The sequence below is a fragment of the Sarcophilus harrisii genome, chromosome 2 (genome assembly GCF_902635505.1).
Source record: "Sarcophilus harrisii chromosome 2, mSarHar1.11, whole genome shotgun sequence".
NCBI lineage: Eukaryota > Metazoa > Chordata > Mammalia > Dasyuromorphia > Dasyuridae > Sarcophilus > Sarcophilus harrisii.
Window position 1 is genome coordinate 245348431 of NC_045427.1, and position 14758 is coordinate 245363188.

The 14758-nt window shown below is 39.9% G+C and overlaps 1 protein-coding gene across 8 annotated transcripts in view; it reads right to left on the minus strand.

The window, feature by feature from the left end:
• The window catches only part of ZBTB46 (zinc finger and BTB domain containing 46), a 159449-nt gene extending 147931 nt beyond the window's left edge, over positions 1-11518 (minus strand). For 5 of the 8 annotated variants that reach the window (XR_004231927.1, XM_031951797.1, XM_031951796.1 and 2 more), the window contains exons 1-2: positions 11323-11386; positions 293-435 (exon numbers count right to left, since the gene is read on the minus strand). The gene's annotated coding sequence lies outside the window, so the exon portion shown is untranslated. Of the gene's footprint in view, positions 1-292; positions 436-10534; positions 10576-11322 lie in introns of those variants that run through there. The other 3 variants (XM_031951798.1, XM_031951799.1, XM_031951794.1) reach the window with 2 other exon arrangements.
• Positions 11519-14758: the final 3240 nt, after the last annotated feature.

Genomic DNA, 14758 nt, shown 5'->3' on the forward strand with positions numbered 1-14758 from the left:
TATTTTCTTCTATTAAATTCCTTAGACCTTACTCTTTTCATTTTCCAAGTTTCAGCCTAGCTCTTAAACACCTGAAGCCTGACCTAACCTAAAACCTTCTTGCCAACCCTTCTATCACCTTCTTTTTATATATGGATTTAAGAACAATTTTTCTTGAAATCAATTCTGTTCTGTCCCTTTTCACAACTTTAAATTAGCTCTTGGACCAATCTGGAATTCTGTCCTAGAAGTAAATGTTAAGACTTATAAAAGATGTTAAGTAAGTAATAGCATGTTACTAAGAATAACTTACGTGGTATATAATGAGGCAGTCTCCTGAAGTGATAAGAACACTCAACTTGGAATCAGTAGACCTGGATTCAAATCCCAGCTCTGATATTTGCCAATAGTCACATAGCTAGTAGATCCCTTAACTTCTTTGATCCTCAGTTTCATCTGTAAAATGAAAGGGTTGTACACTAGATGATCCCTCAAGCCTTTTTTTAGTTCTAATGGTCTGTGATCCTATGATCTATAAGTTGGAAAGAAGATAACTGTGATCATGAAAGGAGATATGCAAATAAGATAGTGAATAAAAGAAAACAGTCAACCCAAGTGCCACCCTTGCAACCAAAGATATTAAAAGAAAAGAAACAAGTTTCCTAGCTTATAGGGTATAGCCTCATAATAAGGCTCATGGAAAGATATGGACAAAAAAATTATAAAAAATGAGAAATCAGGAATGGATTACCATCTGAACTAGTGAGAGGAATACTTAAACAGATGAAAATCACTGCAAATTACACAAACATTTAATGTCTTTCATTTACCCACACTTCCTATAGAAATTTCAGGCTATATATACAATTGGTCATATTTTACCCAACTCCATCTCCCACTACACACATCATAGTCATTCTCTTCAAGTGTAACATGCAATAATTTTCTAATTGGTCTCCCTCCTTAAGCCTTTCCCACTCTAAGCCATCCTCTGTTCAGCTGTGAAATTGATCCTCCTAAAGCACAGAGCAGTTCCTAGAACACTGTTCTCTGATCAAATTCCAGTGACTATTACCCTCCAATTTCAAAAATAATGTCCTCTGTTTGACATTTAAAACTTTACATTCTAGCCCCTTTCTATCTTTAAAGTGGTCTTGCAAATTTTGCTCCCTTTAACATTCCACAATCCAACTTCATTGGTCTTACTTTGCTGTTCCTCCCATACAACATTCTATCTTCTAATGCTGTTCTTTTGTACTGACTGTCTGGAATCCTCTCTCCTCATATCTAGCTCCTATCTTCCTTGGCTTTCTTAAAGACTCAGCTCAAATCCCATCCTCTTCAGATCTTTCCTGGTCCCCTCTACTGATAATGCCTTCCTTGAAATTACTTTCCATATATTTTGGATATCTTTTTTGTCCAAAGGTATTTACATGTTGTCTCCCAATAAGAGTGCCTTGAGATCAGGGACAGATTTTTGCATTTTTTGTGCTCTCAGTATTTTTAGCATAGTGCTTAGATCATAGTAAGTGTTCAGTAAATGTTTATTGAGTTTAAAGTACTAGTACGCCCTTCTGCCTCCAAATCATTGACACATTATTCCTCTTAACTAGAATGGTTTCACTATTTCTCTGCCACTAGTTCTCCATTAAAATATTTAAGAACAATGTCCTCACTGGGAACTGAATGGATACCCATTCAGTTGGGGAATGAGTAAATAAGTTATGATATATGAATGTAATGAAATATTATTGTTTTATAAGAAATGATCAGTGGGCTGATTTCGAAAAGGTCTGAAGATACTTACCTGAATTGATCTCAAGTGAAGTGAGTAGAAGCAAGAGAATATTGTACACAGCAACAACAAAATTACATGATTATCAACTGTGATAGACTTGGCCCTTTTCAACAATGAGATCTGTGATGGAGAGAGCCATGTGCATCCAGAGAGAGGACTATGGGGATTGAATATAAATCACAACATAGTATTTTCACCTTAATGTTGTGATTTTCACCTTAATGTTTTTCCTCCTTCTTTTCCTTTTTGATCTGAGTTTTCCTTGTGCAGTGTGATAAATGTAGACATATGTTTACAATATGTTTAACCTATAGTGGATTATTTGTTGTCTAGGTGAGAGGGAAGATGGGGAGAAAAGGGAGAAAAATTTGGAATACAAGGTTTTGCAAGGGTAAATGTTGAAAGTTATCTTTGTATGTATTTTGAAAAAAAAAAGCTATTATTAAAAAAAGAACAACTTCCCCTATTAATCTTTTTAGATTAATTCCTCATGGCATCAGCTATAATACTTACAGAACCTCTTGCCCTGCCTATCATTTTTCCTGCTGATTACATACATAATCTCTAAGTAATTATAGTAGAATTTATGTGTAAACATAAAGCCACATGCTTTTACACCCATGTATATTCCTGTCACTTTTGCATAAATATTAACTTATATTTATTCTATTTCGTCTTTTAGATCACAAGATTCTTAAAGGCAATGATTAATTCTTCAAATTTCCTTCCAAGTTACCATGTCATCTAATACAGAAATATCTAAGTAGTAGATATTCAATAAACAAAGTTGACAGATCTAGATAAACATCTTGCTCGTTGATACATAGAAGAGTATTTTTCCCTTTGATACTCTTACCTTGACACTCCAATCTAAAAGAAAAATATACAAGCCTAAATAATGATAGTGATGCCTTGCTATGCTGCAAACCTTGTTGGCATGTTGTAGGGGCTACCTTTTAAATGAAACTATAAGTTAAGTCAACAAGTATTTATTAAATGCCTACTTTGTGACAAACTTTATGCTAAGTGTTGGAGATACAATGAAAGGCTAAAAACAAAACAAAACAAAACAAAAGAACAGTCCCTGATCTCAAGGAGCTCACAGTGTAATGGGGAAAACATCATGCAATTAATTACGTACAAACAAGATATTCCTGGAATAAATTGGAGATAATCTCAAAGGGCAGGTTCCAAGATTAAGAAAGCTGGAGAAAGGTTTCTTGCATTAGATGGGACTTTAGCTAAGATTTAAAGGCAGCCAGGAAGTAGATATGAGCAAGTCCAAATATGAAGGACAATTGGTGAAAATATACCAAATTTAGGGAAGGGGTATTGTGAGTAAGGAACATTAAGGACGCCAGTGTCATTGGATCACATAGTACATGGAGGGAAGTAAGGTATAATTAGATTGGAAAGGGGCCAGATTATGAAGCTTTTAAAGCCAGGCAAGGGATTTTATATTTGATCTTGAAGGAAATAGAGGGCTACTGGAGTTTATTGAATGGGAAAGAGGGGATATGATCAGATCTGCACTTTAGAAAGATCAATTTAATAGCAAGAGAAGATAGGCTAGACTGGGGAAAGATCTGAGGTAGAGAGACCAATCATCAGGTTACTGAAATAAACTAGATTTGAAGTAATGAAGGCTTGCACCAGGGTGGTGGCAGTATCAGAAAACAAGAGGATGCATAGGAGAGAGAGAGAATTTCAATAATTAGGTTCCCTTTAATGGGATACAAAGCTGATTAGCCTTAGGTCAAATTTTCTACAGAAAACAGAGTTATATTGGCTCTCCAGTGTATAATAAAAACTATGGTAAAGACATATATATTGTTATGTAAAATAATTGTTATAATAGCTGCAAAATAAATAGAACTATGGGTTTGAAAGAATAAAGTACAGTAGCGTTTTATAAACAAAGACTATGTCTTACCTCCATGCATATATTAAAAATAATTCACACATATAGGATGACTTCTGCATAATTTTATGCTGGGGCCAGAAAAAAAATGAATTCTCATCAAAGTAGAATTACATTTTGTGACAAGATACTATCTGAAAATAATTCAAGAGAAAGAAAGGAGAGATACTTTCTTCCATGATTATTTCAAACAATGATTAAGTATGCTCCTCTACTATTAGGAAAACTTCTGCTTTAAAACTGTCTTTTTGTACACACCAGAAGATCTTTATGAGTATGAATATGTTGAAAACTATCACTACTTTTTTCAATAAAGAATGCATCTGACATTCTATTTTGAAACAATTATTGAAAAATAAAACTATAAATGGGTAATTTTAAAAGTTTGCTTCTGCCAAAGTTACTAATGATCTCTCTTTTTAAAAATTTTAATAGTATTTTATTTTATCAATTACAAAAGATAGTTTTCAACATTCATTTTTTTAAAGATTTTGAGTTCCAACTTTTTTCTTCCTTTCTCCTTTAGCTCCCCCCCCCTTTCCCAAGACAACAAGCAATTTGGTATAGGTTACACATATATAATCATTTTAAATATATTTTCATATTAGTCATGTTGTGAAGGAAAAATCAGAACAAAAGGGAAAAACCACAAGAAAAAAAGCAAAGCAAACAACAAAAAAAGTAAAAACAGTATGCTTCGATGATATGTATTCAGTCTCCATAGTTCTCTCTCTGGATACTGAGACAGATGGAGAGAGAAACTATTCCCAGTCTATAGAATTGTCTTAGATCACTATATTGCTGAGAAGAGATATATCTATCATAGTTGGTTATCACATAATCTTGATATTACTGTGTATAGTGTTCTCTTGGTTCTGCTCACTTTACTCAGCATTAGCTCATGTCTTTCCAGGCTTTTCTGAAACTAATCTTAATTGCCAAATATAATGGCCTTTTCTCAATCCTCCTCCTTAACTTCTCAGAAGCCTTTGACACAACTAACCACCCTCTTTTCTCAAATACTTTCTTCACTTTCAATTTCATGACACTGCTTGATCCTGGTTCACCTCTTATATATCTGTCTTTTCCTTCTCAGTGTACCTTGCCAGATCTTCATCTTAAGCAATACCCAATAACTGTGCATACATAATAAAAATCAGAACAAAATCAGAAAAAATCAGAACAAGACTTTGTTCTGAATCCTCTTTTCTTTTTCCTTTATACTCATTTCATGCAGTGATCTTATATATTCTCATGGATTCAACAATCATCTCTATTCTAATAGTTCTCAAATCTACTTATGTAGCCCTAACCTCTCTGTTGACCTCCAGTCCCTCATCTCCAACTACTTACTGTACATTTTAAATTGGATGTTCTGTAAACATCTTAAATTCAACAATTCTCCCTTCTCTCCCAACCTTCCTAACCTAACTTCTTCATCATTGTCAATCCTTAACTCCACACTCTTTTTCATCTTCTATAGATAATCTGTTGCCAAAGCCTTATTATTTTACTTCCATCACATCTCTCATCTACATCTCTTTTTCTCCTCTGACACTGCTCCTATCTTAGGACAGGCCCTCATCTTGTAACACCTGAACTACTGTAACAGCTTTGCTAATTGACTTCCTTGGCACAAGTCTCTCTCCACTGCAATCCATGCTCCTTAGTCTTTAACTACAACTGACTTAAATAAAGGGTCTAAGGGTCTTCTTTGGCTGTCCCATAAGTCTAAAAAGATCACCCTTCTCTGTTTTGTTGGAAGTCCTGACTTTCTTTAAGTTTCATCTAAAATCATATCTTTTACTGGAAGCCTTCCCCAACCCCTTAATTCTAAGTGTCTTCTCTCTGTTAATTACTTCCTATTTAACCTCTTTATAGCTTACTTTATATACATATACATACATACACACACATATATATGTGTGTGTGTTATATTATCTTCCCCATTAGATTGTAAGCTTCTTGAGGGCAGACACTGTCTTTTGTCTCTTTTAGTATCCCTAGAACTTAGCCTTATTATATTGAAGACATTTAATAAATGTTTTATTAATTGATTACATCATATCTCACCTTCTACTCAATAAATTCTTTTACTCTTGTTTAGTGATTTCAGTTGCTTCTAACTCTTTGTTACCTAATCTGAAGTTTTCTTGGCAAAGATACTGATGTGGTTTACCCATTTCTTCTTCAGCTCATTTAATAGATGAGGAAACTGAGGCAAACAGTGATTTGGCCAGAGTCACACAACTATTAAGTGTCTGAGGCCAGATTTGAACTCAGAAAGATGAAGTCTTCCTGACTTTAGGCCTAATACTCCACTGCTAGGCAGTTTAGCTGCCCCAATAAATTCTAATGGCTTTCTACTGCTTTCAGAATAAAAATTAAAGTCTTCTGTTTGGTATTTAAAACACTTTACAAATTTCCCCCTTTCTGTCTTTCTAGTTTTCTTACACTTTACTCCCCTCCACACACACTACAATCCAACTCCATAAGCTTCCTTACTGTTCTTCACACAAGACATTTCATCTTTGAACTGCTTTTCTTCATGCCTAGAATTCTCTCCCCATCTCTATCTGCTGCCTTCCCCAGCTTCCTTCAGGTTTCAACTAAAATTCTACTTTCCTCAGAAAGTCCTTCGAGAACTCTTTTATTCTACTGCCTTCTCTATGTGAACCATCTTCTATTTTTCCTATGTAGAGCTTGTTTGTACATTTTTTTGATGTTGTAATTTTTTATTAAAGCTTTTTATTTTCAAAACATATGCAATTCTTCATATTTTTCATTGATCCTGGTTCACCTCTTATATAACCATTGCAAAACCTTGTGGTCCAATTTTTCCCTCCTTCTTCCTCCCTAGACAGCAACTAGTCCAATATATGTTAAACATGGTAGAAACATCTTTTTTGCATCTTTTTTTGGTATGCTGTCTTCCCCGTGAGACTATGAGCTCTTGGAGAGCAAGTTGGCCTTTGTTTGATGTGCTTCACAAGATGTATTTAATTTTTTGGTAAAAGAATATAATCACAATACAACCTCTGATGAAAAATAAATGATTGGCATTGTATCTTCAACTTGCAATAGGCTTTGAAATTCAATTACACTTACCACACAAACACTTATTGAACATTTAAAACATTTATTAAGTATCAATTTTGTCTAGCACTATGCTAAGGACTGGAGATACAAAGAAAGGCAAAAGATAGTTTCAGGTGTTAAGGAGATAACAGTCCTAATGGGTAAGACCACATACAAAAAAATACATACAAGACTAACCAGAAACCCACATTAGAAAAGGATATTTCAAGATAATTTTATTTATATATAGTATACTTCCCTAAAGTATTTTGTACCATTAGTATTTATTATGCATATGTTTTCTATATGTACATATTGTATCTGCTATTAGAAAGTAAGCTCCTTGAGGGAAGTGGCTGTTTCATGTTTGTCTTTGTATCGCTACTGTGTAGCACAAAATCCCTTGCCTATAATATGCCCTTAGTAAATACTTGTTGATTAATTATAGGTCAAAATATCATCTTTACAATGATTCAATTATGTGTGTGTACATATGTATATATGAGGACACACATATGTATATGTACTTAATGTAACACCTCGGTAATACCTATTTACAAAATTGGTTGATTTCACTCTTTAGTTTCCACGTTTACTATCATTTTCTTAGGAACTTTTCATATTTTCTTACTATGCCTTTTACCATTCATAGAAAACATTGTGGGTTGTTTTCCATCATTGTTAATGAGTATAGTATAAATTTTTTTCAATAAGAACATGAAAATGATCGATGCTTTTGGTTAAATGATACACAAATGTTTAAGATGAAATACAAAAAAAAAAAAAACCCAAAATATCATTAGTCCTTTCCTCTATAATCCTTAGGTTTGTTGTTTTTTTTTCCTGGTGCAATTTTATTTCCTGTACTGGGCACACTAAAGCAAAGGACTCTAGGGAACCACAACCAGAGAAAAGGACAACAATTAGAACTGAAGAAAGCATTTCAGAGATTTAAAACCAAGTCTTCTACCTTTAAAATGTGTACTTAAAGGAATGTTCACTTATCCCTCATTTAAATCATTAAAAAGAAATATCTAGCAGTAAAGAAAGATTACTGGGATCCAGGAAAAGGGCAACAGCATCCTAAAGAATCTAGCATCCCTAAACAATTTATTAAAATATATCCTAAGAAAGGACAGAAGGAAAAATATTACTATGACAGTTTCTAGATTTAAAAATGAAATGTGAATGGGGGAAAATTATACTTAGCCAAAAAGAAAAAAAAAATTAAGGTCTATGTAGGGTCACAACTCAAAACGAGAACAAATGGAGAATTCTAAAACAAGTAGGGGAAGGTTTTTAAAGTATACATAACTTACTTTAACACAACAGAAGAGAAAGATGATACCAACTTTAAAAATGGATTCATTTACAAAGTCACAGCAAGTAATAATAACTTTATCAAATGTGTGGGCTTATCAGGTTCCCCCTCCCCATTTTCCTAAGCTTACAGCTGTCATAAAAAACCCTTTGCAAAGACCAAGTACAACCGTCCCAGAAACACAGACCACAGGGACAACCTGGCCCAATTTCTCTTTACATTTGAAAAAGCCAGTTAAAGGACAGTGTTCAAAGTTCAGATTATGAAATTATAAATCTTCTTATTAACACCTATAAATAAGTTATTTGCTAACATTGAAACAAGGTGCCCAAAATTAATCCAATTGTAAAATATGCAATAAGTTTCAAGATTTACAGACAAAGTAGAATCCTCTCGTAACATTATTTAGGGTACAAAAATCCCACCCATGTTACAGGCACTCATTATTGGTGAGAAAGATACACTATATGTTACTATGGACACCAGAGACAAGATTTGACCTAAGTATAAATGAATCAGTGATATAATGAGGTTGTTTCATAACTGCAGGGGGTGGTGGAATTCACTACATAAGGATAAACAGCAATCATTTACATCTATCAAAGAGGATTATTAACTGAGGTTTAAGCATGAGAAAACATCGTATCAGAATACAAAAACAACTAAAAATGTTCTATTAAAAAGCAATTATCTCATCTAAGCAAAATTCTAATTTTCAGGAACAGGTAAATGTTACTTCCTGTAAATACAAATCTAAGTATTCCTTTGTAGTTCTAGGGCTGGCCCAATGGGCAATAGATTCCATATTAGGTTTCAATCCCCAAATACCTCAGTAATATTCTTTGTCACATTTAAATATGCTTTGACTGCAACTCATTTTATGACGGATTCCAAAATAATTACAAAACTCTGCACTGAAAAATACACATTTGTGTATTTAAGGTACACTAAATGAAGTATATGGCCACAGTGCAGGTAAGTTATTAAATCTTACAGTAATTCCAAAGATTAGATACTTCTGAGTATCTTTGGTCCAGGACGATCCATAAAGTTGTCAAATTGAAGAACTTCTGCAACAAGATACTCTTATTCTGTTTCACTGCTACTCTGAAATCCTTAACTATAATTATTCTTTATGAACAAAAGATATTTTCCATTCCTAGAGAGAAAATTTCTTAAATAAACCAATAATAAGAGTTGAGAAGCTTAAATAGAAAGTGAACCTATAATGTCTTTTAAAAAAAAACTGGAAGTTAGATATTACAATAAATCAAATATAAAAGATGAAATAACTGATTCGATTAAAATGCAAGTGAGAACTTCAGTACAGGTGTCTGCTCAGTGCTGTTTGCAAAACACGTTTTCTAATTAGCATTTCTTTAAACAATGCTGATAATAATCTTGTCACTGTAATCCACGCTGAATGAATCACTGAGATTGTAAAATAGAAAGCATAAGGAAATTCTCTGCTAATCCCCATTAAACTTTCTTTTGTTTATATTTCCTTATCAAGTGTCAAAGCATTTTTCTCCCATAACATTGAGATTTCATTGAAGTTTAACTACTGACAGGTTTTGTGAATCTGTGGTGTATTCACCAGGCAAGATACTAAATGAGAGGGTAAAATAAATAAATAAGCAACTAGAAATCTTTCTAGACCTGAAAATTCAGCTTCATTCCCTGTCATCTGGGATTGAGTTATCAGACACTTACTTGTATTACTTTGTGAAACTGACATGTCTATTTACAGGGAGACAAAGCCAAGCCAGCATTCCGAACCCTAATTTTGCAAACACACCTTCCAGTCCAATTCTTTCTCTTCTCTCCTTATAAAAGATGCCTTTGGGGTAGCAAGGGGTGAAAAAGAAAAGCTACCTCCACTCAATCTATTACCCAACATATAAAGAAATCTCAGACCCTTTGGATAAGCCTTACATTCAATTAGCTGCCTCACCAAAGGGGAGAGAAATGATCTTGCAGTTTTGTTCTAGGGTCACTTCTTCCCCCATTTCAGCCTGTAATTAAAATGGAGGCAAGGCCAGGCGATCTGTGTCTGGCTTTAGGGGGAGACAATAACCCAAAACAGGCCTGAGAGAGAGAAAGAAATACACAAGCTTCACTGTATTACCTCATCCCCTTTTTCCAGGCAGTTTTGAGACATAGACTCTTCACAAACTCTTGGTGCAACTTGCCTGTAGGCTGCGTTTTGGGGGAAGAATTTTAATTCTGGGGTTTGGGTAGGAGCCTCTCATGGGCAGTGGGAGCTACTAAAATGCCCCTTGTCTCCTCTCCCTAGAGCTGGGTGTTGACGCAGCAGAAATTACCGGCTGGAAAATTCCCCTTTTGGAGGTTACAGGGAGGAGGGAAGGAGGAGGAGGAGGAGGCACAAGGGGAGGGAGGGGGTGTGGGGTTAAACCCTGGCACACACCAGACTTACCTCGCTTCAGTAACAGCCCTCCTCCAAAACCAGAGTCTCCGTGTCCGCCCGCCCCCGCCCCTCCAGTACAACATGAACACCCCCCCCCACATAGACACACACGCTCACTCTCCCAGACATCCTCCAACTTCCCTCCCCCCGCAGCCCCGAGAGCTGGTGGTTCTTGCCCGGTGGCCCCAGGGGGTTCAAAGCGGTTCAGGGAGAGGTGTTGCCAGGGTATAAAATGGGAGTGAGGCGCCGTCAGACCTGGTGGCAGAGAAGGGGAAAAAGGAGGGAGGGAAGGAGGGGAATCACTGTGCCTTCCAACCACCCCCTCCGCTAGCCCGGAGGAGTGAGAGACAACTGCCACCCGCTGCCACCCCCGCCAGGCGCAATTGAGGGAGGGGGCAGAGGCAGACCCGGAGGCTCGGACGCCAACACCCCCTCCGCCCCAGCCGTGCCTGGGGGCGCGGGGCAAAGCCGGGAGAAGGGGCATCAGGGACGCGGCGGGGTCGTCTCCGGTCTGGGTCAGGGCAGCGGGTGCCTGTCACCCCCGGCCCCGGCCGCCTCCGGGTCCTCTGCTCCGCCCGCAGCCCCCCGGCCACAGGGGGCGCCCCGCGCGCCGGGGCGCGGGGTCCATCGCTCCGGGCGCCGGAGCCCCGGGGGAAGCCTCGGGGATGCGGGGTAGCGGGGGTAGGGAGCGCCGGGCAGAGGGGAGTTCCCGGGCCCCGGAGCGGAGCGGAGCAGCGGGCAGGCGCCGGGCTGGGCCGAGCCGGAGCGGACAATGAGCAGTCGGGCTCGCCGCTTACCTGTTACCCCATGGGGCGGGGGGAGGCAGGGAGCGAGGGCGGCCGCCGGAGAAGGATGAGGAGGAGCGGGAGCCGCGACGGGGGGACTCTCGTCCAGCTAGAAGCCTTTTTCTCCTGCTCCTGCTCCTGACCGTAGCCTCCGGAATCCCGGTGCCGGGTCCGAGTCTCCACCGGAGCTCCTCTCGCTCGCTCCGCTCTCAGTCAGTCCGTCAGTCAGACCCGCTTCAGCGCGCCCCCGCTCAGCTTCGCGCGCCCCCGGCCGGCTCCGCCAGCCCCCCCCACCTTTCACACACGCCCCCTGCCTCGCGCGTGCCCGCGAAAGGCGCCGGGCAAGCGCTCGCGGTCTCTGACCCCGCCCCCCGGCGCGCGCTCGGCCGCTCTTGATTGGCCCCTTTCCGCTCCTTTTCTTCTTCGACCACCCTCTTTAAGCTCCGCCCCTCCTGCCCCTGGCTCCCTGGCCCCGCCCCCGTCCCTACGCCCCCTGCTGTGGTGTGTCTCTTCTCTGCTTCTAGGTGCAGGGCTGGAGGAGGGGTAACGTGGGGGCGGGGGGTCCGGTGTTTTGGAGGTTTGGGTTCTGGTCTCCTCCGCCCCTCTCGCTGGGTGGCTGGACAGCGGAAGTGAGGGCTGGAGAACGCTGGGCATTGTGGGAAGCGCCCCCTCCCTGGATTGGGGTGGGGGGGCCTCAGGGGTCATGTGGGGGCAGTTTGAGAAAATGTAGTGGGTACAGGGTCCGGCCTCTGGGCTGCTAGTGTCCTCACCACTCTCTCCTCTCTCCCCTGCCCAACCTCTGGCTTCACACGGGGGTCCCGGGTCCCCCAGCCTTGGGGGTGTATCCTTGTCCAAGGGTCTGCGCTCTCCGTGATGACACCTGGCAAGGGAATCCCTGGGGACCCAAGGGGAAGTGAAGTCCCGCCTCTTGAGGATGCGCTGCGGGTTTGGGTAGAGAGCTGGACCTGAGAGCGAGTCATCTTCGCGTCTACGGGCGGGATGCTGCTGTCTTTGGCCTTGCGTTTGTCTCTATTATCTTTGCCTCGAGGTCCTAAAGACAAGATTTACAAACACAGAACAGAAGAAGCCTGCGGGGGCAGGGGCTGGAACGTGTAGGGGAGCTCGTTTTGGGAAAGTTAAGAGGAAAAAGCTTTAGCCCAGCCCCTTTCCTTGGCTCAGGGCTTTTCCAACAAGTCGGTTCAACACGTGTTTTCAAGGCTCGTTCCCAGCCTGAAAGATTTTCCTTTGGTGTTTTAGTCGGATAGGTTTTAATTTTTTTTTTGGGGGGGGGGCGGGGGGGAGGAAGAGAAAGGGGACCGCACGTGGGTAAATTCTGAACTCTACCAGTCAGTTTTGAATTCTAGTTCCTGAATTTTATTTGCTGATTTCTTTAGTGGCTTCGTGCATCCCCAGCCTTTTTGTATACATTTGATTTTTTCCCTCAGTTCTGCAAACCAGCCAAACTTCTAAAGTTTCCCATTCCTCCTGTTGCTAATACTTAGTCACCGTCAAAGTTTAGAAAGAAAATATTTTAAAAGATATGAAATTGTGAAGGTTAAATAGCAGAACTAAAAAATAAAATTTTCACCTCCCTGAAGGATATTTCTATTATTGGCACATTAAAGAATTGCTAGTGTATTGCTATTTGGCATTAAGGGTTTTCTGCTTTTATCTTAATCCCAGAAAATTTAGTAAGAAATATTCAAATTCTCTAGTGATTCTGAAAGGACTTATTTTTCGTTTACCAGATGGAGTTATAGGTCTGGGGCTTTTCTGGGTACAAACTGCTAGTGTGAGTGAGAGATTACACTTTAGAATAGAAGGAAATTGGATTATCCTCCTCCCTCCCATACCCCCTTTTTTATCGAAACCAAATTTTGCTGCCTTCTTACCTTATTGTTGGGAGCATTATCCACAAGGTTACTATTAAGTTATAGCAACTTTCTAGTTATTGGTAAACATGAAGCAAATTGTAGTGACTTTTCATTTCCCCAGTTTCAGCAACTTGCTCTAAAGAACAAAGCATCAATAGTCACCTTGCACATTCAGATGTTCAAGAATAAGGAGCAATATGTTGGCTCTGAGTATTTATTTCCTGGTATTCTTTCTGCTTTGCTGGGCCAAATCTTGTGGGGCTCCAGAAGAGCTCAACTGAATCTGGAGTCCATATGTCCCAAACTCTTATAACCTTCATTTATGACTGGACAGGAGTTCTGTTGCAACTTCTTTTCCAGCATCTTTCCTTTCCCGGCCCCCCTCCCAATTCCATGGAAAAGCTGTCAGGGTTTGGGGAGTGGGGGGGGGGGATATACATGAAAATGCTCTTCCCATCTCCATTTCCTCAGAACTGTGTGTAGGCAGGATGAGAGCTGAGGTCTGAGGTCCCACATTCCTGTTTAAATTGCACTAGACCAAAGGTCACTTGGCTTCCTCCTCAGGGGACCATGAAGGAAAAAGGGAGGTGATCTGTGTGACCAGTGAGCCGACAGTTTGGGGAGTAAACCACATTTCAGCAGAGCCAATGAGAAGGCACAGCAGGGTGTATGTGCCCTCACTCCCTGTGGGGCTTAGTGACTTAGAATTCCTTCATTAGTGGGAGGCAGCATGTCATAATTGTACTTTTTTCATGATGTGTAAGGAGGCATTCACTGGAGGGAGTGGGAGGGCAAACTTTGGGGGAATTCTCCTTGAGTGAACAAGGGCAAGTCTGACTACAAGTGATGAGAGAAGACTGAAATGAAATAACAATCCTGAGGACATTGTTTCTCCTGACTTTGTTGTATTTTTTTTAAGTCTTGTAATGAAATGAAGTGCCACCAACTGTCTGTGTTTATAAAGGATGGAAAGTACTGGAGCTTCAATCTTACTAGTACATTTTCTGATGAAGGCAAGGAGCACAGACAAAGTGTACAAGGTCAGACTTTTCGAGGTCATTTTCACTACCACCTACAACTACTGAAATAACTTGATCTATGACAGTTTGCTGGCTTCCAGTGCCTCCCCATCTTGAGGATGACACCATTGAGATCCCTGCAGTCTGCAAGTTATAAGAGGACCCAGCTATGTACCTTGAAAATGCTCCTAGCTTTGACTAACAACGAATCAGTTCTTAGTCCTTGAAGAGGGAATAATCTTCTGGCTCCCTTTTCTGTAAAATCTAGGAAATCCCTTTGAATTAATGTTTCCCTTTTGCCCAATGACCCCTTCCTCTATGCCCTAGGCTGACTCTGAACCTACTTTCTGTATCTATCTGGGGATTCAAGAATTTTCATTCGATCTTCTTTGCAAAAGTTGTTTCCAAATATCCCAGCTTAAAGAGAAAGGGATGGACAGATTCATGGATTGTCATTTTAACCACAGGTTATGTAGTATGGGGAGTTGAGTTTGCCCTGTTAAAACTCTTTACTTTACCCTTCTGGAGAGTCATTTGGCCTCTTCTAGGAAGACA